The sequence below is a fragment of the Hordeum vulgare genome, chromosome 3H (assembly GCF_904849725.1).
Source record: "Hordeum vulgare subsp. vulgare chromosome 3H, MorexV3_pseudomolecules_assembly, whole genome shotgun sequence".
NCBI lineage: Eukaryota > Viridiplantae > Streptophyta > Magnoliopsida > Poales > Poaceae > Hordeum > Hordeum vulgare.
The window spans coordinates 107,800,824-107,825,004 of record NC_058520.1 but is presented as its reverse complement, the minus strand read 5'-3'; positions in this window follow the sequence as shown (position 1 = coordinate 107,825,004).

Genomic DNA, 24,181 nt, shown 5'->3' with positions numbered 1-24,181 from the left:
TCCCACCAATCAGAATCGGAGAAGGGTGGTCGGAGATGGAGATCGGGCGAGTCCCTTCGGCAGCAACTTGAGAGAGGACAGAGACAAAAAGAAGAAGAACACGAGATGAATTGGTAAAGAGGGAAAAGAACTTTCCCCTGCCCTTAAATACCGTTGAGGTCGTGGCGGCAGGATTGTACTGCTATCGTTGCGGTAGTACCGCTTGGCAACCGGTAGTACCGCTCGCCCAGCGGTAGTAAAAATTTACTACCGTGCTAGGAGCGGTAGTATCGCTCGCCCAGCCGTAGTAAAATTTTACTACCATGCTGGGGGCGGTAGTACCGTGCCCCTGTTGATAAAACAGCCCAGAAAACTTGCTCTACTCTCCTTGAGAATAAAAAGGACTTGAACTTGGCCAGTGAACAAGGAAAAAGCACCAAAAAACCCAAACGAAGATAAGAATAGACACGTATGCACTGGAACACGAAACCGAATCTTCTGATGAAGAGAGGGCGGTCGCCGAAGCCAACAATGTTTGAGACGAATGGAATGACACCGCGAAGAATTATCCTTGGGTTCATGACCACAGCTCGTCTTTGAAACAAGTGCCATTAACAATGGATAATGTGAAAGACTTGATCAATTTATGCATAATAGGGGGAGGAGAAGTTCATTGAGAGAACAACACTCGCCCTATGTCCATGCCTACACCTAGAGCCAAATATAATGATGAGTGAGGTGAGGTATGCGTGGTTTCAATCTACATTACTTGAATCAATGATATTTAGCTCATGCCATAACTCGTGAAACCTTGCTTCATCTAGAGGTTTGGTGAAAATATCAGCAAGTTGCTCTTGAGTGTTGATGAAGAGGACCTCAGTATCTCCTTGCTTGATATGATCTTGAATGAAATGATGACGTGTATCAATATGCGTGGTCTTGCTATGTTGCACCGTATTAAGGGATATCTTGATAGCACTCTCATTGTGACACAGAAGAGGCACTTTGTCACAAGTGACACTGTAATCCTTTAAAGTTTGCCTCATCCATAATAACTGAGCACAACAACTTGCAGCAGCTACATACTCAGCTTTGGTGGAAGAAAGTGACACACAGTTTTTCTTCTTCGAAGACCAACTTACCAAGGAACAATCAAGGAATTAACATACTACGGAGGTTGACTTCCTTCCAACACAGTCTCCAGCCCAATCTGAGTCAGAGTAACCTACTAAACTAAAGCTTGATCCTTTGGGGTACCATAAGCCAAAGTTTGGGGTATGCGCCAAATATCGAAAGATTCATTTGACTGCCGCATAGTGGCTTTCCTTTGGTGCTGATTGAAACCGTGCACAGATTCCCACACTCAGCATGATATCGGGTCTAGATGCACAAAGGTAAAGCAAGGATCCAATCAAGGCGCGATATACCTTTTGATCCACGACTTTACCATTGGAATCACTATCGAGCTTGCATTTGGGTGGCATGGGAAATTTGACTGGCTTGACGTCCTTGAGGTCTAACTTCTTGAGCATGTCTTGAGTGTACTTGGCTTGTTTGATGAAGGTTCCTTCTATTCCTTGTTTGATTTCAAACCCGAGAAAGAACTTCAACTCTCCCATCATCGACATATCAAACTTCTCGGTCATTAGTGCAGCAAATTCTTTATTGAAAGATTTGTTACGAGAACCAAAAATAATGTCATCAACATATAGTTGGCATATGAACAAATCCCCTTTGACCTTATTGGGAAAAAGAGTGGGATCAATTTTCCCAATATCAAACCCACAATGTTGTAAAAACTCAGTAAGGTACTCATACCATGCACATGGGGCTTGTTTAAGACCGTAGAGTGCCTTCCCGAGTTTGTATACATGAGTGGGGAACTTGGGATCCTCGAATCTCGGGGGTTATTTAACAAATACCAACTCATTTAAGGGACCATTACGAAAAGCACTCTTCACATCCATTTGTTGCAATTTAAAGTCATGATGAGAAGCAAAAGCAAGTAACATGCGAATAGATTCAAGACGAGCGACAGGAGCAAAGGTTTCACCGTATTCGATACCCTTGACTTGGGAGTAGCCTTGCGCCACCAGTCTTGCCTTGTTTCAAATGACAACACCATTTGAATCCTGCTTGTTCTTGAAGATCCATTTGGTTCCAATGACATTATGTTCCTCCGTTAGCATTGGCACTAATTCCCAAACTTGATTGAGCTCGAAGTTGTTAAGTTCATCATGCATAGCTTCAAGCCAATCCTCATCATCAAGCGCATCGTCTACCTTTTGGGGTTCAGCACACGAAACAAACGCATGATGCATACAAAAGTTTGATAATTGTTTACGAGTGGTTACCCCTCTATTGAAGCTACGAAGCCCATTATTGAAGATATGTTGTCGAACTCGGAGCCTGTTGGCTATCTTGGCAGCACGACACTTCATGACTTCCCTACTTGATATTTTAGGGGTTTTTGCTTGAACACTTTGAGCACCGTCTTGAGCTTGATCACTAGATTGCCCTTGATCTTGTGGTAGCACTTGATGTTGAGGTTGCACTAGATCTTGAGCAGGCTCGGAATCTGGAGCATGATCTTGGACATCAGTTGGTGCGACACCATCTTCATGAGGTTGACCTTGTCTTTGATCAGGTTCGTCAGGTTGAGGGTCTTCACTTTGTTCTTCGGAAGTGTGTGGGTCTAGGTAGCGTGATGGATCCACTTGAGTAGAGCATTTTCCTTGTCCTTCGGCCACAAGGGGTTCCTCAATGGGGAGTATTTAACCAATCCCCATTTTTGTTATGGCTTGAGGAGGAATTTCATCACCTACATCACAAAGACCACTTTGCTCCACTTGGGAGCCATTATTTTCATCAAGCTCCACGTTACACGTCTCCTCAATGAGTCCACTGGACTTGTTGAGAATAGGGTAAGCATGCGAGTTTGTAGCATAACCAAGAAATATGCCCTCTTGAGCTTTAGCTTCAAATTTAGACAAACTAACACTTTTTTTGAGTATGAAACACTTACAACCGAACACCCGGAAGTACTTGAGATTGGGCTTGTTCCCGGTAAGAAACTCATATGGAGTCTTGTTCAAGCCTTTGCGGAGGTAGAGCCGATTGGATGCATGACATGTGGTGCTAATGGCTTCGGCCCAAAAGTTGTATGGAGATTTGAATTCCGCCATTGTGGTTCTTGCCGCGTCCATCAACGTCCGGTCCTTCTTTTCCACAACATCGTTCTGTTGGGGGGTATAGGGTGCTGAATATTTATGCTTGATCCCCTCATCACTAAGGAACTCATTTAAGGTGTAGTTCTTGAACTCAGTGCCGTTGTCACTTCTAATCATCAATATCTTTGCTTCATGTTGACGTTGAGCTTCATTAGCAAAGTCGATGACAGTTTGTTGAGTCTCACTCTTCCTTTTGAAGAAATATACCCAAGTGTATCTTCAGTAGTCATCCACAATCACCAAGAAATACTTTCTTCCCCCAAGACTATCAAAAGACGGAGGGCCAAAGATATCCATGTGAAGGAGCTCCAAAGGCCATTTTAGAGTAGATGATAGTTGTGGGACGCTGAGCTGTTTCATGAAGCTTTCCTTCAATACAAGCACTGCAAGCACGGTCTCTCGCAAAACTCACATTTGTTAGTCCACGAACATGGTCCCCTTTGAGGAGACCTTTCAAATATCTCATATTGACATGATCTAGTCGGTGATGCCATAGCCAACCCACATCAACTTTAGCCATTAGAGAAGTCGCAGTCTTAGTAGGTCGCTCCGAAAAGTTCACTACATAGAGGCCGTTCTCAACATATCGAACAAAGGCTACTTTAAGAGTCTTGCTCCACAAAAGGGCCACGGTATCAAGATTAAAGAATGTGGCAAATCCTATAATTGCAAGCTGACGAACGGAAAGCAAATTATATGGAAGGGACTCCACAAGCATGACCTTATCTGTAGATAAATCTTGGGAGATGACCACCTTACCAATTCCCATTACCTTAGATGTTGATGCATCAACAAATTGGACATCTGTGGGGATAGATGGTATTGGATGCACATCCACCACCAAGTCCTTGCTCCCGGTCATATGATTTGTTGCTCCACTATCGAGCAACCATGCCACTCCACCGGAAGCAAACTCGTGCAAGAGATCAATGCTTGGATTTAGGTACCCATTTTTGAATGGGTCCTTTGATGTTAGAAACAAGGGTCTTAGGAACCCAAATAGCCCACTCAATGTACTCATAATAAGAACCAACAAAGTTGGCATAAACATGCCCACCACTAGCACGGCATAAAACATAAGAGGGGTTAAAAATCGCCGACAGTGTTGGTGGGGGTGGTTTCGGCCTTCTTGGCATTGTCACCCCCTTATTTGTTCTTCATCTTATTATGAGTACTCTCACCCTATTTGACAAAGATGTCCTTGAGAGAGGAAGATAGCTTGGTCTTTTTTTTCTTTTTCTTCTTAGACTTGGGCCCAAACCCAAGTCCTTTCTTTCCTGCAACTTCCTTTTGATTACACAAAAGATCATTTAGATTCTTCTTGCCTTGGATGCATGTCACAAGGCCCTTTTCAATTTGTTCTTTAAACTTGGCATTCTCCACCACAAGATGCACATGCTCACAACAAGGGTTAGTACCACAAGCATTATCAATTAAAACAAAAGGAGGACAAGTAGAAATCTCCTTGGTTAGTTTTCCTTGGAGTTGATCATGAGACTCCTTAAGAGAAGAATGAGAAGTTTTCAAGACCTTGTGGGCCTTGTTAAGTATGTCAAATTCTTTCTTGAGTCTATCATGGCCAACCCCAAGTGCAACCTTCTCAGATTTAAGCACACGAGTAAGAACACAAGGATGATCAAGATCCTTTTGTAATTTAGCATGATCAACATTGTCTAACTCCTCAAGATCCAAACGAAGACCATGCTCTTCTTCTAGAGCAATGGATAGTTCTTCTATCTCATCGGCGTAATCACGACTATGTTCTTACAACTTGGATATAGTATCCTCATGAGTCTCAATGAGATAATTGGCTTCACCAAGTTGTCCCAAAAGAGCAACAAAGTGTCTTTTGGTTTCACCTTTGATCTTACACAAGAACTTATCAGAAGCATTTTCGTCAAGTTCCAGTACCTCACTATTATCAACACATTTTAACAAAGAAGGAGAGGTAGTGAGAGTGGTCTTGATTCTGGGGGTTACCTTCTTGATACCTTTGTTCATGAGGCACTTGGCGATGCGGTTCTCGTTGGTGGCGCCGAAGAGAGATACCTTGGGGGAGGAAATGGCAGTGGCGACGGTGGATGTTGTGTAATTCCCCAAGTGTAACCTTGCCATATTTGGAAACCCTTTCCTATGTTGGTTCATGTTTCAATGCATATGAGTATCATTTCATGTGATCAAATCATGTCATCACCTTTGCATCATGGCATCATCATTCTTTTGTGCTTATTATCATTCTTGTGTGATGGTTGATCTTCATGAGTATCTTGAGGTTATGAATGCTAGGTGAATGGTATGCTTGTGGTGTGTGGTGATGAAGTGGTAGTTGCAAGCTTGGGTTTCAACAATGCTTATTCTTCCAAAACTAGGTTTCAAAAACCCCTTTCTCCCTCAATATGTGTTCTTGTGAAATTTACTTGGTTAAATCCTTATTAAAAAAATGTTGTTAAATTTGTGTTTAATATTTGTGGCAGATTGGGTAACTCCCTTTGAGTAATTGGGTTTTGGAATATTTTTCTAATTATTCAAATAGTAGGGTAAATCCTGTTTTTCAATTGTAATTTATTTGCTTGAAAATTTAGTTTTCTATTTTATTTTACTAGGGCATATTTCCCTAATGCCTAGGATGAATTATTTTATTTTTATAGTGCATGTGTGGCTCTGGCCATTTTTGTGTGTGGTGTTGTTTTTTCAAAATGGAAAATCCTCCACCTGGGCCTCACCTCATCCCCGCGGCAGGGCCCAGCGTTTTTCCTTTCTTCCTACTCCTGACGTCGTTCTCCTCCCATGCTGCTTTCCATCAGTCTTCAAAGAGAGAGAGATAGGCCGTGACGCTGTTGCCGTCCCATCCACGGCCTTTATAAGCATCGGCGTGCGTGCCCCGATAGGGTTTCCCTATTCCCCATCGTCGCCGCCACCACCTTCCTCCTCCATCTCTCTCCCTCCCTAAGGTAAGCCTGTGTAGTTGTAGTTTAGAGAGTTCAGAGAGGGCGCTGCTTGATCCCGCCGTTCTCCTCGTCGCCGCCAGCCTCCCCCGGGGCGTCCGAGACGACCGCGAGGATGCGGGAGGTGCCTTGGTTCCGTTTCCGCCGCTAGGGAAGGCCGAGCCCCTCCGTGGTGTCGCCTCCATCGTTGCCGTCGCTGGTGTCGGAGCGCCCTGTTGCAGAGCCGCCTCGACCCTCTTCTTCCTCCTCGCGCCGCGACTTCGCCTTTGGGGCAATCGGGGTGAGCAGGCCAGCTTCTCCTCCTCTCCCTCATGCCCGATCTTGTGTGTGTGTGTGTGTTGTCGCCACCGGCGCCATTCCGCCATGGCCGGGATGCGCTAGCTCCTCGTGCCGTTGTAGGGTCCCCCTCTCGCCGTGTTAGCATCGAGAATGAGTTCTGCATGGTCCCCGCATTCCTCATTGGTGGTCAGCCCCTCCATGGGTGGTCGGAGTCGTCGCCGCCGTCCTCCCCGGATTCGGTCACCGATAGGGTAGGGTAGCAGCAGAGGGGATGCTCAAAAGGGCCTCTTCCCTCTCCCTGTCAGGTTTCGCAACGTAGCACACTGGTTTGATGCTTCTGTTTAATCGGGGAGTTCTCGGGTTCGAGCCCCAGCGCCCCCCATTTTGTTTTTCCTTTGTTTTTCTTCGTTAGTGGCAGTGCAGAGAAGAGAAGGTTCACCTGGTAGACTTCCCCTATTATGTTAGAACCCGAAGCATAGCAGAGTGGTGGGAGCAGGTTTTGGACTCCATGGGATCCTGGGATCGACTCGAGGGACTCCCCCCTTTTCTTTTGTTTTTTCCTTGTTTTTTTTCTTTTCCTTGTTATTTTCTCTTTCTTGTGTAGCAAGGAAGGCCCTTTTATCCTTTGTGCAACCAGGGGGTTTAATCCGAGTGCCTAGTATACACACTTGTGTGTGTGTGCACTAGTGTAAATGAGTGTATGTGTAGTAATGTTTGTGTGTGTATAGGGGTGTGTATTTGCACTTGTGTGTGTGCATGTGCTTGTCATGGTGTTTGTGCATGTGAGTGTGTGTGTGTGCATGTGGCTGCACATGCACTTGTGCAAGAGGTCCAGCCCCTCATTTGCACCTAGTCATGTATGTGTGTGTGAGTGTATGTGCTTATGAGTGTGTGAGCACATATAGATAGGTGTAGATGCTCATGTATGTGTGTGTGTGTGGGCATAGGTGCACATATGCACTTGAGCATGGGGCTAACCCCTCATGCTTGACCCTCTACTCGGTTATTTCTATATTTCTGTTGTGAGTGCAAGTGTATGTGTAGAGGAGGCATATTAGTCAATTCCATGTGTTCTATTCATAATTTGGAGCTTGTTGGATTCTAGGAATAATTTTCGAATTGGGTTTGTGCCTAATTGTTCCATGCAAGTACCTATGTGTGGCATATGGATTTGGGGTAGAATTATCCCAGGAATCCATTGGGGAAGTCAAATTTCACTTTAGAGCAACTTCATAAAAATGTCATTTTCTGTCATGATGCCATGTTTAGAGCTTAATGCCAAGTGGTGTGTTGGCCCTAAGAGGATTAATCCTTGATGTGGCAGTAGTGGGTGAACCCCTCTACAACGTGGAGTCTTTGTTTTATACATAGGAGTTTGTATGAACTTGTTGTGCCTTGTCAAAGTTGACACTTGGCTGAAATTGTCATCTTAGTGAAAACCTGTGATTTTCACTAAGTCTGAGAAACTGTTCTTATTTTCTTCCCTTGTTGATGTGGTTGCACAAGCTCATGTGTTGGGAAGCAACGCATGCAACAAACTAAGGTTTGTGAGATTTTGGGTTTTTCTAGCTCTCTGTTAAATTTCATGCTCTTTAACTTCCTGCAGATATCATTTTGGAGGCTGCCAAAATGCTTTAGAGCATAAGCAGCTGGTGAAAATCTGACATTTTCACTAAGTCCCAGAATCTGTTATTTTTGTCCAAGTTTGTGTCCATAGATCTTCCCATGTGTGCTGCCTTTGCAGTAGCTTCTTGCTCAGGCTTGTAGAGCTTTTGAATGGTTTTTGCCACATATCTTGTTTGGCACATTTGGCTGGCTGTAGGTACTTTGAATTTTGTAGACAAAATGCTATGTTACTGTTAAAAACAGATTGCATAGTTTTGTTGTTTTGAAGCTTGTGAGTGCATAGTTGATGGTGTGGTGTGATTCCAAGCACCACCCCACTTGTATTTGTTTGTTTGATCATGTGGCAACCTGGTTACACCAGAGGAGTGCCATTGGAGTGTGGTTGTGGTTGATTTGAACCGTAGGACTCCATATCTTGTTTTGTAGTTTCCGATTGATCCGTAGCTCCGTTCTCAATGATCTTTATATGGTTTTGCATCGTTTTATCGTGACGCATGTGTTCATGGCATCCTGATGCATGTCAATATCACTTAGGATGGGGTTCTGTCCAGAACTCCACCATTTCATCTCATGCATCATTTTGTCTATCGCATCATGTGGTGTTGTTGTTCATTGGTTGTTATTTTATCTTGGGTAGCACCGAGATCAAAGAGCGAATACGTGGATTCTGGTGAGTACATGCAGAATGATCAAGAGCAGTTCCAAGCTGAAGACGTCACATGCAAGATGACCGTGACCTTGATACTATATCTAGCTTTGTTATGCTTAGAATCACGTTTCCTTCGATATATGCTCGCTGCCTACCACTTGATAAAAATGCCTCCTGTTATTGCCATGAAACCCAAACACCTTCCCCTCCTAGCTAATGTTGTTTGGCTAAGTAGGCTTGCTCAACTTCTAATGATTAGCTTTGCTAGTTGCAGGTGCCAGCTGTCTCATGTGATAACATGAGTAATTTTCATATCATTATGATTAAACTGTTATTTAATTAATGCACCTATATACTTGGTAAATGATGGAATGCCTAGCCTTTTGCCTGGTGATTTTTTCTGTTATTGCCGCCTTAGTTTCGGCTACCGGTGTTTGTTTCCATAACTGATCGCTCCTAACACGTTCGGGGTTGTTATGGGGACCCCCTTGATAAATCGTGTAGTGTTAAGGCTCGTCTGGCAGGACCCAACATTGGTTTTTAATTTGCTAATCACCTATTAATAATTTGCATGGGGAATAGCTACACCGAGGAATTAATCAACAACCTGGGCCAGTGCTCCTCATAACTCTTGGTCAAAATTAGAGCACCGTGCGGGGCCAACCCGGGGCAACTCGAGAGATTTCTATCTGGCCACCGTACGCTTCGTTTATCCGGTGTGTCCTGAGACTGAGATACGCGGCTCTTATCAGGGTCATCGATATGTCGGGAGGTCCTGCTAGGTTTGTCTTACCTTAGCGATATATCTTGCATACAGGAATCCCGGTGAAACTTTGGGTCTCCTCAAAGTTGAGGTTTTCCTCTAAGGAATTCGACGAGATCACGAGATTCGTGATAGAGGATTACTTGCGGTCCGTGAACGTTTGTGATGGACTAGTTGGAGCACCCCTGCAGGGTTTAATCTTTCGGAAAGCCATGCCCGCGGTTATGTGGCAAACATGGATAATTTGCTAACATCCGATTCTAGATAACTTGAATTAACTCTAATAAAACTGCCAACTATGTGCGTAACCGTGAATGTCTCCTTCGAAGACGTCTCTTCGATCGGGAACACGGTGGGATTATGTTTGACGTAAGCAGGTGTTCAGGCTCACTTAGTGATCACCTGGTGTTCGACCGCTAGCGTAGACCACCATATCAATAACTCTGATCTTCGTAAGTGAGCTACCATATAAGCTTAGGATGCTGCAACCTATACAGTGAACGTTCCTCACCTAATAACTTGACTATTTTCGGTACCAAGGTCATCCGATTGCTGAGTCCCCGTGGCTCACAGTTTACTACAACACCCCAACAGGTACATGTACGCCCGACGCAGGAGATCCAGATGGCGCGCAGCTGGCGTGGCAGTATGATGAGGAGAACGACCGTCTGTACGTGAACTATCCGGATGACTGAGGCCGTGGTCGTGATCGTGGGCCAGCATGCGGGATATCATAGTCTTTTCCTTGTTTCATGTAGTTCGTAGCAGGACTAACTTGTCTGAATAATTGTGTGGATGTAAACCTTATATTACTATGTCAGATGGCAAATGTATGCCCTATTTGTCATTCTTCATTTATGTATTTTCTATGATTATCTCTCTTGCGAAACGCTTACATGCGCCTATTTCCCTCTTGGGGCATCCCCCCCAAAATAGCAAAGGGCCACATCTTAGTCATTACAAGTTGGTAATCAGAGCCTTACGACCATAGAAGCCTTTGTGTGATGGAACTTGGCCGAGTCGAGTCTAGTAAAATGTTTTGAGTCTTAGTTATATCGGAGAGTAGGTTTCTTTTTTCTCCTCTTCTATGCTCTGGTGAGGTTCTCGACTTAGGAAATCTTAATTCTACTCCTCTTCTCGCTCAAATTTTTTTTAGGATCATGCGGGTATTTTGAAATCTATATGATATCGATGTGACGGGGTTCTGTCTTGGTGCCTCTTGTCTGAGTTGATTTATTCTGGGGAGTTGAGCTCTAGGGGATTCTTGTGCACACCGCCATCATTCAGATTTCTTAGTATCTCAGAACGAAGGATGTTCGTAATTGCTTCAATACTAGTAGTGGCGAGATAACCCCGATGTCCCCAGTACTGGTGCAGATTGTTCGGGAGTACTTCCATACTTTGTATCGTTGTGATCCCGAGGGTCTGTAGTAGATGAAGGTCCGAGATTCTGGTTATGTATTGATGGATGTGATACACTGGACGGGTTAGTATAGGAGTTGTGTGAAATATTACTCCTTGTATCCGTGTACCAGGTTGCATGACCAGATATTTCGGGAATTCATAGGTGGGATATCAAGTAGTGATTTATAGGACAATCTTCCTACAAATGCATGATGGTGAGGTTGGCATTCGACATTCAGTGGGTACGTTTGTTCACGGTCGTCTTACAACGGTTCTCGTTGTGTCTTAAAGAGTCCTTGTAGCTTGCTACGACTCGGGGATGCTTCGTAAGTCGTGTGCACTGCCTTGCACAGGATGGCTACTGTAAATTCGAGCCCGTGCGATCATATCCACGAAGATATCGGATGGAATCTCGATCATACATTTGTTCCGAGCAGTTCTAGCTCATACTTGGTTTGCAAGTGGTCTTTAATCAGAATTGGTCGACAGTCACTTTGAGGAAGCATTCTTACTATTTTGTTCGAGTGCAATTGCTAATATTCCTGTTCAGATATTCCTGCTTTTTGATTCAGCTGTACCTTCAATATTATTCTCTGGGCTAATGTGGTGTCCATCTTCAGGATGGCTCCACCAACTCGTTAGAATCCGGGTCGTGAGGGTGCTGACATGCCGCCACCACCCCCTCCACCACCTCCTCCGCCGCCGCCTCCTCCTGCAGAGGCTTGGCAAGCGGTAATGGCTGCAACAAATGCTAACACTTAGATGCTGATTCAGCTGTTGCAAGAGAGGACTAATCAGCAGCAAGGCAACTTCAACCAAGGTGGTAATCAGTTTGCTACTTGGAGTCAATTCGTGGCAAACCAGCCAAAGACCTTCACGTCGTGTGATCAGCCGTTTGACCCTGAGGACTGGATTCAGGACATGAACAAACACTTTGAGTGCAGCAATGTCCGTCCAGAGGATTTCGTCAAGTTTGCAACATTCCAGCTCAAGGGGCAAGCATCGATCTGGTGGCTGCAGTTGAAGGACTCCAGGGGTGCCAGAGTGATCACTTGGGATGAGTTCTGCAGAGATTTTAGGTCCCACTATATCCCGTCTAGCCTTGTGGAGGAGATGCGTGAGAAGTTCAGGCGCTTGAAGCAAGGTGGTTCCTCCGTGTACAAGTACAACGTCGAGTTCCACCAGCTAGCCCGATATGCCTTGCAGGACATTCCATATCAGAAGAGCAAGATCTATCAGTTCAGAGGTGGTCTGAAAGAGGATTTGCAGCTAGCTCTCGCCTTGCACGATCTTGATGAGTTTGATAAGTTCTACAATTTGGCTCTCAGGGCTGAGGCAGCTTTGCTCACGGTGGAGAATTCGAAGAAGCGTTTCAGAGATTCCAGCTCGTCTTCCTCAACTCAGGTGGTTCAGAAGCAACAGAAGTATTGGGTGTCTCTCCTCCTCCTCGGCACACTCAATAGTTCAAGCAGTCACGTGGTCATGGTCCTTCCCACCCACTCAACCCATCTTTCCAGCAGAGGTTTCAGCAGCAGAAGCAAGGCAATCCTCACACACAGTTCCGTCAGCCGGCAAATGTTACTTGTCACAAGTGTGAGCAGAAGGGTCACTATGCCAACAAGTGCACCTCTCAGCTGCGTCTTCCGCCTCCTCCTCCAGGCAAACCTCCAAGCAATGTGATGACCCACAAGTATAGGGGATCAATCGTAGTCCTTTCGATAAGTAAGAGTGCCGAACCCAACGAGGAGGAGAAAGCTCTGATAAACGGTTTTCAGCAAGGTAATAACTGCAAACAATGAAAGTAGCGGTAACAAGTGATGGTGTAGTGAGGTGAAACGTAGCAAGCGAAAAGTAACAAGTAACAAGTAGTATCAATGGTGCAACAAGTGGCCCAATCCCTTTTGGAGCAAGGGACAAGCCTGAACAAAGTCTTATAAGAGGAAAAGCGCTCCCGAGGACTCACGGGAATTTCTGTCATGCTAGTTTCATCATGTTCATATGATTCACGTTCGTTACTTTGATAGTTTGCTATCTGCGTGGACCGGCGCTTGGGTACTGCCCTTACTTGGACAAGCATCGCACTTATGATTAACCCCTCTCGCAAGCATCCACAACTACGAAAGAAGAATTAAGACAACGTCTAACCATAGAATTAAACTAGTGGATCCAAATCAGCCCCTTACGAAGCAACACATAGACTGGGGTTTAAGCTTCTCTCACTCTAGCAACCCATCATCTACTTACTACTCCGCAATGCCTTCCTCTAGGCCCAAATATGGTGAAGTGTTATGTAGTCGATGTTCACATAACACCACTAGAGGAAAAACAACATACAACATATCAAAATACCGAACGAATACCAAACTCGCATGACTTATCCCATGTCCTCATGAACAAAAGTAACTACTCACAAAGCATAATCATGATCAGAGGTGTAATGAATAACATCAAGGATGTGAACATAAACTCTTCCACCCAGTAATCCAACTAGCATCAACTACAAAGAGTAATCAACACTACTAACAACCTTACAAGTACCAATCGGAGTCGCGAGATGGAGATTGTTTACAAGTGATGTACTAGGGATTGGAGAGGAGATGGTGCTGATGAAGATGTTGATGGAGATGCCTCCCCTCTGACGAGAGGAGTGTTGGTGATGACGATGGTGACGATTTCCCCCTCCGGGAGGGAAGTTTCCCCGGCAGGAACGTCCTGCCGGAGCTCTAGATTGGATCTGCTCAAGCTCCGCCTCGTGGCGGCGGAGAATCCACGAAAAAGCTCCACCCTGATTTTTTTCTGGACGAAACCCTTCATATAGCAAAAGAGGGGGCCAGTGGGCCGCTAGGGTGCCCACAAGCCCTGTTGCTGCGGCCAGGGGGGTAGGCCGCGGCAAGCAGGCTTGTGGGCCCCTGGTTGCTCCCCTCTGACACTTCTTTCGCCCAATATTTTTTATAAAATCCAAAAAAAATTCCACGTTGAATTTTAGGGCGTTTGGATTTGCACAGAATACAGGACTCAGACTTGCTCCTTTTCCAGTCCAGAATTCCCGCTGCCGGTATTCTCCCTCTTCAAATAAACCTTGAAAAATAAGAGAGAAAAGGCATACGTAAGGTTCCAGAAAGTATAATAACAGTCCATAAAGCGATAAATATCAACATGAAAGCATGATGCAAAATGGACGTATCACAATGCTATACTGAAGTTCAACCCCAGGTCTGCTAGAGTCAATATGGTGAATGCAGCTAAAGCAAACAACTCCTCAGACGTGATTATGGGTAATCTTTCAGTCAATGATTTTCCTGCAAAAGTTTTGTTTGATTCTGGTGCTTCGCATTGCTTTATGTCAAAGTCATTTTTCATCAAGCATGATTTCCCCTCGACAAATTTGGATAGACCTTTGGGTGTTGTTTCTCCGGGTGCGCAGATGAGGTCAAGTTCGGTAGTTCCTGATGTCTCTGTAAGATGGGTACTTATGCTTTTCTGGCATCTCCGTCTGTCTTAGGCAACTCCGACATTGATTTGATCCTTGGGATGGATTGGTTGGCTATGAACAAGGCGTCTATTGATTGTGAAGCTAAAGAAGTGAAGCTAACTCATTCTTCGGAGGACGTGATTATCTTCGCAGCGCGTGATGACACGGTCCGTCTATTTTCTTTGAATGAGAAGGGCGAGATCTCTCCAATTTCGCAAGTCCCAGTGGTCTGCGAATATGAAGATGTTTTTCCGGAAGAACTGCCAGGAATGCCTCCGAGCAGTTGAGTTCGTAATTGAGATTGAACCGGGTACTGAGTCTGTGTGCAAAGGGCCGTACAAACTGGGTCCAAAAGAGCTGAAGGAGCTGAAGAAACAACTCGGTGAGCAGGAGCGTCTGGGTCTAATCAGACCAAGCTCATCTCCTTGGGGCTGTGGGGTTCTTTTCATCAAGAAGAAGGATGGTACAGAACGACTCTGTGTCGATTACCGCCCATTGAATAAGAAGACGATTAAAAACAAGTATCCACTTCCTAACATCAATGAGTTGTTTGAGCAATTGAAAGGGGCTAAGATCTTCTCGAAGCTTGATCTCAGGATGGGTTATCATAAGATTTGCATTCGCGAAGGGGACATTCCAAAGACTGCTTTCAGGACAAGCTTTGGCTCGTACGAGTATATAATGATGTCTTTTGGTCTGGAAAACGCTCCACCGACCTTTTGTCGGATGATGAATTATATCTTCTCCCCATTCGAGAATGAATTCGTCTTGTTTTATCTTGATGATATTCTGGTGTTTTCGGAAACTGAGGAAGAGCATGAAGAACATCTCAGGCTGGTGCTTGACAAGCTAAGAGAGCATAAGTTCTATGCCAAGTTTTCCAAATCTGAGTTCTGGTTGAAAGAAGTTGTTTACCTTGGGCACATCATCTCTGCCGAGGGCATCAAAGTTGATCCATCGAAGGTGCAGGCCATTGTTGAATGGGAGCCTCCGCAAAATGTGAAGCAGCTTCGAAGCTTTCTTGGGCTTGCAAGCTATTGTAGAAGATTCGTTGAGAATTTCTCCAAGATTGCTAAGCCTCTCTCAAGTATTCTTCAGAAGGTTGTGAAGTATGTCTGGTCTCCAGAGTGTTAGTTGGATTTCGACACACTCAAAGAGAAGCTCACTTCTACTCCAGTCTTGGTTCCTCCTGATGACTCCAAACCTTATCAAGTGTTCTGCGATGCCTCTTGATAACCCACAAGTATAGGGGATCACAACAGTTTTCGAGGGTAGAGTATTCAACCCAAATTTGTTGGTTCGCCAAAGGAGAAGCGAAAGAATATTCTCAAGTATTAGCAGCTGAGTTTGTCAGATTCAACCATACCTAAAAGATTAGTGTCTACAAGCAAAGTATCAGTAGCAAAGTAGTATGATAGCAACGGTGCCAGAAATGATCTGTTGACGGCAGACTATTCCTAGCTGTTGTATCAATGGCGCGAGTAGGTTGCACGTGGGCGAGTAACTATTCTTCCCCGACAACAGTGTCGGAAAAGGATCTTGCAAAAAGTAAAAGCGAAGTAGCAAGGAACAGCAGTAGCAGCAGCAGCAAAGTAACAACAGTAGCAACAGTAGCAGCAAAGTGACAGCAGTAGCAACAGTAGCAGCAAAGTGGCCCAATCCCTTTTGTAGCAAGGGACAAGCCAAGACAAAGTAACATAGCGAGGAACAGTAGTAAAAGACTCGTAGGCAGTGGATCGGTGATGGATGAGTATGACGGATATGATTCATCATGTAACAGCTATAACACGGAGAGATATGTAACTAGCTCCCGTTCGTCAATCTAATGTAGGCATGTATTCCATACGTAGTCATACGTGCTTAGGGAAAATAACTTGCATGACATCTATTGTCCATCTCTCCCGTGGCAGCGGGGTCCTAATGGAAACTACGGGATATTAAGGTTCTCCTTTTAATAAAGAACCAGACCAACGCATTAACACGCGGTGAATACATAAACTCCTCATACTATGGTCATCTCCGGGAGTGGTTCCGGCTATTGCCACTCCAGGTTTGCCGGGTCATAACACATAGTAGGTGACTACAACTTGCAAGATAGGATGTAAAACACACATATATTGGCGACAACATAATAGGTTCAGATCTGAAATCATGGCACTCGGGCCCTACTGACAAGCATTAAGCATAGCCAAGTAGTAGCAATATCAATCTAGAACATACTGGATACTAGGGATCAATCCCCGTCAAAAACTTACTCGATTACATGATAGATCTCATCCAACTCATCACCGTCCCGCAAGCCTACGATGAGATTACTCACGAACAATGAAGAGCATCATGGAACTGTCGATGGAGAAAGGTTTATGATGACGATGGCGACGATTTCCCCTCTCCGGAGCCAGAAACGGACTCCAGATCTGCCCTCCAGATGAAGAACATGATGTGGCGGCGCCTCCGTATCGCAAAACGCGATGAAACCTTATCTCTGATTTCTTCCGGGCGAGACGGAATAAATAGAGCTGAGTTTGGGCACGGTGGTGCCACGTGGGCCCCACATGCCCTCACGACGCGACCAGGGGGGTGGCTGCGGCCTGTGGGCTAGTGGCCCATTAGCACGCCCCCTCCGGTGGATCTTTGCGCAGGTATTTTTCTTTTATTCCAGAAAAAATCTCCATAAATTTTCAGGACATTCCGAGAACTTTTATTTCTGCACAAAAACAACACCATGGCAATTTTGCTGAAAACAACGTCAGTCCGGGTTAGTTCCATTCAAATCATGCAAATTAGAGTCCAAAACAAGGGCAAAAGAGTTCGAAAAAGTAGATACGATGGAGACGTATCAACTCCCCCAAGCTTAAAGCCTTGCTTGTCCTCAAGAAATTTAGTTGACAAACTAAAAGAGACAGAAGAAAAACTTTGACGAACTATGTTTGATATTGTTGTTGCAACTATGTCTAACTCATATCCAGAGTTTCAGCAAGATCACAAGCAAACCACATAAGCAAATGACATTTAGGTCTCACGATAAACTCATATCAATGGCATAATCAACTAGCGAGCATATAATAATAATTCTCAAAAGTCAACACTTCAATCAAAACAACATGAAGAAGTACGAATAGATGGTATCTCGCTAGCTCTTTCTCAGACCGCAAAACATAAATGCAGAGCACCTTCAAAGACCAAGGGCTGACTAAACATTGTAATACATGGCAAACAAGATCCAGTCATAGTCATACTCAACACAGTTAAAAGCAAAGCATAAAAATGACAGAGGTTCTCTCTAATTAGTGCTTTTGTAAGAGGAGGATGACTCAACAGGAACATAAATAGACATGCCCTTCGCAGAGGGAAGCATTGATTTGCAGAGGTGCCAGAGCACAAGCTTTGAAATCAGAGATAATAATTTTGAGTGGCATGCTTTCATTATCAACGCAATGACTAAGAGTTCTCAACATCTTCCACGCTACACATGCTATAGGTGGTTCTCAAACAGAAAAGTAAAGTTTGGAATCCCCCACTACCAATCAATCACACTCCACGGCTAGTCGAATCCTCTGGTACCGTCCATACCAACATCAATCCTGGGGGAGTTTTGTTTGCAATTATCTTTTCGATTTGAGCAAGGAACTGGGAATTCCAATTACCGGCCCCTTTCTCGTGAATGATAGTGAATAAACACATATCGAGGATAACACACCTAGCATGGAAGATACCGATAGCCCCCTGTCACCACATGAGCGGTTCAGGCACGCAAAACAGATTATTTCTTGAAGATTTAGAGAGTGGCACATGCAAATTTACTTGGAACGGCAGGTAGATATCACATATAGGTAGGTATGGTGGACTCATATGGAACAAGTTTGGGTTTATGGAGGTGGATGAACAAGCAGTATTCCCGCTTAGTACAAGTGAAGGCTAGCAAAAGACTGGCAAGCGACCAACTAGAGAGCGACAACAGTCATCAAAATGCATTGAGATTAACTAACATTGAGTGCAAGCATGAGTAGGACACAAATCACCATGAACATGAACATCATAGAGGCTATGTCGATTTTGTTTCAACTACATGCGTGAACATGCGCCAAGTCAAGCCACTTGAATCATTCAAAGGAGGATACCATCCTATCATACTACATCATAGTCAGCTCAACATTCATGTTGGCAACCAAGACAAACCATTATAAGCTCCTAGCTAAGTAAGCATGGCATAAGCAACTATGATCTCTAAGTTGTCATTGCAAACATGTTTCTCTCACAACAAAGCAGAACTAGGAACAGTGAGCTAGTCATATTTACAAAAAACAAAATAGATTGAGTTCATACTAGCTTTTCGAGGCTCAGTCACTTCATATTGTCATTATTGCCTTTCACTTGCACGATCGAACGATGTGAACAATAATAAGAGTGCTCGTGCATTGGACTAAAGCTGGAATCTGCAAGCAAACACAAAGGAGAAGACAAAGTAATATGGCTCTTTGAAAGCTAAACAGGTATGCATGCAAGAGCCACTAAACATTGTAACCAATATCTTCTACCTTGACCCAAAGAAAAAGAAACCTATTTACACGGGAAAGCTCCCAACAAGCAAAAGAAGAAAAAGAAAATCTTTTTGGGTTTTCTCAAACTAGACAGTCACTCGAAAAGAAAACTAGAAAAAGAAATAAACTAGCATGGATGATACAGTGGCAAAGTGTGAACACCGGCTAACAAAGTGAAAGCATAAGCAAGAATGTAAAGTCGGTGAGAACACGTACTCCCCCAAGCTTAGGCTTTTGGCCTAACTTGGTCTACTCCCAAGGAGGGAAATAACCAGTTCTGGGGTACTCCGGAGTGGACTGAGGATGCCACTGCTATGTGAGCTCCTCTGGCTCCCACTGATAAACTGGCGTCTGGTACTCGAATGGTGGCTCGGGCACGGGCACCTGTGGTTGGGCCAAGCCCCAATATGCGTAGATGTCCGAGGGCATAATAATGTACCTACCTACATGAAGATTGAACAAAGAAGGAGTAGGCAAAGTAATAGTCTCACGAGTACCCTGACTAAATACCAGGTTATAAATCATCCTTCTATTTATATCTCTTTCAAGAAAGTCATGGCAAACCATGCTATCATAATATAGATATCACTCGGGAAGAAGAACCTCTTCTTCCTCCTCCAGTCTAATAGGTATCTCAAAGTGTCTAGCAAGACGAGTAGCGTAGATACCTCCATAGACAACACCTTTAGAACGATTCAGGTTCAACTGTTGAGCTATAGCGCCCAAGCTATAAGTTTTATCGTTATAAAGGGCTTTGCGCAAGACTGCAAGATCTGGGGAACTAAGTGACCCAAATTTTCCATGGCCAATCAAACATTTTCCCACAAATAATGAGAATTACCAAAGCACGGTAAAATGAATGCTAGCAGCTCTAGCGCAAGACACTCCTCTCTCTTCTCCTACATGAATTGTACCGATGAAAGCTTCCATGTCGCGTGGACAAGGTTTATGAATATCCCCAACAAAAGGCAATTTGCAAACATTGCAAAAATCTTGGAGTGACATGCGCTGGGGGATATCATAAAATTTAAATTCAGCCATAGGAGGATTCTTCCTCGGATAGAAGTTAAAGCTTTGTATGAAGATATTAGTGAGGAGGAGGTATTGCGGACACTTATCTTCAACGAAGGCGGTAATTCCTGTGTTTTCCACCAAGTGATAAAAGTCCTCATAAATTCCAGCGGCGCATAAGAACACGTCGCTTGGCCACTCGCACGCTCGAACTTCTGCGACTCGAGGAACCAGATACTTGGGCTTCTTCTCACTCCCCTCATCCTTGGGGTCACGGCTTGAGGAGCCTCTTAAGAACCTCCTCATCTTTTCCCTTTTCTATCTCTCAAAATTTCTGCAATTTTTAGTGACTCTAAGGAAAAGTGAACAAGGTTCAACTAAACTAGTAGCAACTACTCCCACAAGTGCCTAGAGGCCATATTACGCATCAAAACAACTTGGGACGAGCTAAAATTAGCATGCAAAGCTCAAGAACATGGCCACCAAGGCAGCAAAAATACGCGGAGTATAAGGCACTAGAGCAAAAACTAATTGGAACAATGGAGGAGTCACTTACCAAGGAGTAATTTCCCCAAAACAGTTCGTAGAATGGTGATTTGAGCAAAGAGATCGAAAATCCCAGCAAGAGGAGCAAGAACACGGGTTTGAGCTGTGAAACGATTTTTTCTGGAGGTAGGAGAACCAGATGAGAGCAAGAATGAGTGGAGGGGGTGCCTGTGGGACTCACAAGCCTGGGTGGTGCGGCCAGGGGGGTGCCCGCGCCCCTAGGGCTTGTGGCCCACTGGTGTGGCCCCCACGCAAACTCTTCATCTCCGAATTTTTCAAAAATTCTAGAAAAAATCATACATGATTTTCAGGACGTTCGGAGAACTTTTATTTTTGGGGTACTTTTCTACCGGACGCTAAACCAGAAAATAGGGAAAACTAAACTAAATCTATCATTTTTCTTCTAAGCAACCAAAAGTGAAAGCTTGGAACAGAGGTTTGTGACTCCTTGATTCATCCATCTCATGTTTATTGAAAGAAATCCATCAATGGGGTTGATCAGGTCTCGTCGACAAACCTTCTCGAATCGCAAAAGAGAATGGAGAATTTCGAATAGTCACTAGGTCACCTCAATGGGGATGTGTATCTGCCCAACAAGCAAATCATACTTCATCTTGACATGAGGAATAGGGCATTCAAAGCTCCCAATAAGAATCGATGAAGTTTTTTCGATAGCATTGATGCAATGTACTCGATATTGTTTCTTCGGAAAGTGCACGGTATGCTCATTACCATTGACATGGAAAGTGACATTGCCTTTGTTGCACTCTATAACAGCCCCTGAAGTGTTTAAAAAGGGTCTTCCGAGGATGACCGCCATGGCATCGTCCTCGGGAATATCCAAGATAACAAAGTCTGTTAAGATAGTGACGTTTGCAACCACAACAGGCACATCCTCGCAAATGCCGATAGGGAAAGCAGTTGATTTGTCGGCCATTTGCAGAGAGATTTCAGTGGGTGTCAACTTATCCAGTTCAAGTCTAAGATAAAGAGAGAGAGGCATAACACTGACACCGCCTCCAAGGTCGCATAACGCAGTTTTAACGTAGTTGCCTTTAATGGAGCAGGTATAGTGGGCACACCAGGATCACCTAGTTTCTTAGGAGTTCCACCCTTGACGGTCTAGTTAGCAAGCATGGTGGAGATCTCAAGATCAGGTATCCTCCTATTATTAGTCACAATATCTTTCATGTACTTAGCATACGGAGACATCTTGAGCATATCCGTCAAACGCATTTGCTTAAAGACAAGTCTGATCATTTCAACAAAGCGCTCAAAATCCTCATCATCCTTTTTCTTGGATGGTTTGGGAGGAAAGGGCATAGGTTTCTGAACCCATGGTTCCCTTTCTTTACCATGCTTCCTAGAAGTGAAGTCATTCTTATCGTATCTCTTAGTATTAGGCTGTGGGTTATCAAGATCAACAGGTTCAATCTCCACATCCTTTTCATTGCTAGATTGAGCTTCAACATGAACATCACTATTGATATTATCATTAGGCTCATGTTCATCACCAGATCGTGTTTGAGCATCAGAGACAGAGGCATCGTTTGGACTCTCAGGTGTAGCAGCAACATGGTTGCTAGCATGCAGGTTCCTATCATCTTTCTTCTTCTTTGTAGGATGACTAGGTGCATCAGTGCTAACTCCTTGAGAATCTTGTTCAATTCTCTTCGGATGACCCTCAGGATACAAAGGTTCTTGGGTCATTCTACCGCCTCTAGTGACGACTCTGATGGAATTGTCATTCAACTCATTGAGCAAGTCATTCTGAGCTTTAAGTACTTGTTCTACCTGAGTAGTAACCATAGAGGCATGTTTACTCAGAAGCTTAAGATCATTGACATTTCTGTCCACACAAGCACTTAAATGACTAAGCATACGAGCATTTTGTTCCAATTGTCTGCTAACATAATCATTGAAACTCTGTTGTTTGGCAACAAAGTTATCAAATTCATCCATGCATAAGCTAGCAGGTTTACCAAAAGGAATATCACTCTCATCAAACCTACCAGAGAATTTACTTCTACTACCGGTATCATGTTACCGAGACCATGGATCTCTTTGATAGGTGGTAGATTTTTGACATCTTCAGATTTAATGCCTTTCTCTCGCATATATTTCTTGGCTTCTTGCATATCTTCGGGATTGAGGAATAGAATACCTCTTTTCTTTGGAGTTGGCTTAGGAGGTGGTTCGGGAATAGTCCAAGAATTCTCATTGCACAAGATGTTATTCAGTAGAATCTTAGCTTGTTCTACAGTTTGTTCCGTAAAAATACAACCGACACAACTATCTAGGTGGTCTTTAGAAGCATCTGTAAGTCCATTATAGAAGATATCAAGTATTTCATTCTTCTCAAGAGGGTGATCAGGCAAAGACTTCAGTAGCTGGATGAGCCTCCCCCAAGATTGTGGGAGACTCTCTTCTTCAGCTTGAGCAAAGTTGTATATTTCCTGCAAGGCAGCTTGCTTCTTATGGGCAGGGAAATGTTTCTTAGAGAAGTAGTAGACCATATCCTGGGGACTACAGACACAACCAGGAGCAAGAGAAGTGAAACAGGTCTTAGCATCATCCTTTAGCGAGAAAGGAAACAACTTGAGGATATAGTAGTGGCGGATCTTTTCCTCACTAGTGAATAGGGTGGCAATATCGTGCAGTTTGGTAAGATGGGCTACAACCATTGTAGACTCATAACCATGAAAAGGATCAGATTCGACCAGAGTGATTAACTCAGGGTCGACAGAGAATTCATAATCCTTATCGGTCACAAGGATAGGCGAAGTAGCAAACTTTGGGTCGTATTTCATCCTAGCGTTCGGAGATTTTTCTTTCCACTTGCGCAGTAATTTCTCAACATCATAGCTATCGTTACACGCAAGAAAGTCCTCAGCTATCTCTCCCTCCATAACATAGCGTGTATCAGGCATATCAAGCAATTCAGGCATAGGAGAGCTAGTTCTAGCTGGCAAAATAGCAAGTTCTACTTCAATAGTATCAGTAGTTTCAGAAGTATCATCACGTCTGGCAGCAACTCTAGCAATTTGTGCATCAAGGGAACCTAGTGGCAAAGCCGTATCACGCATAGCAGGCATAGTATCAAGCACAACATCATCATGCATAGTATCAAGCATAGCATCATCAGGCATAGTATCAAGCATAGCATCATCATAAGCATCATGGGCAGCAGAAGTAGCATCATCAAGCACAGGCGAGATATCAGGATTTCTAGCAAGAGGCGAAATCGCAAACTTACTCAAAACTGAAGGTTTATCAAGTGCAGAGCTAGATGGCAGTTCATTACCTCTCCTCATAGTGGAAGGCAAGATTTTAGTTCTTGGATCTTTCGGATTCCTCATAGTGATCAGTAGACGTCAATCCCAAGTGACTCAGATAATATAGATGTGCCTCCCCGGCAACGGCGCCAAAAAAGGTCTTGATAACCCACAATTATTGGGGATGGCAACATTTTTCGAGGGTAGAGTATTCAATCCAAATTTGTTGGTTCGCCAAAGGAGAAGCGAAAGAATATTCTCAAGTATTAGCAGCTGAGTTTGTCAGATTCAACCACACCTGAAAGATTAGTGTCTGCAAGCAAAGTATCAGTAGCAAAGTAGTATGATAGCAACACTGCGAGAAACGATCTGTTGACGACAGACTATTCCTAACTATTTTATCAATGGTGCTAGTAGGTTGCACGTGGGCGAGTAACTATTCTTCCCCGATAATAGTGTCG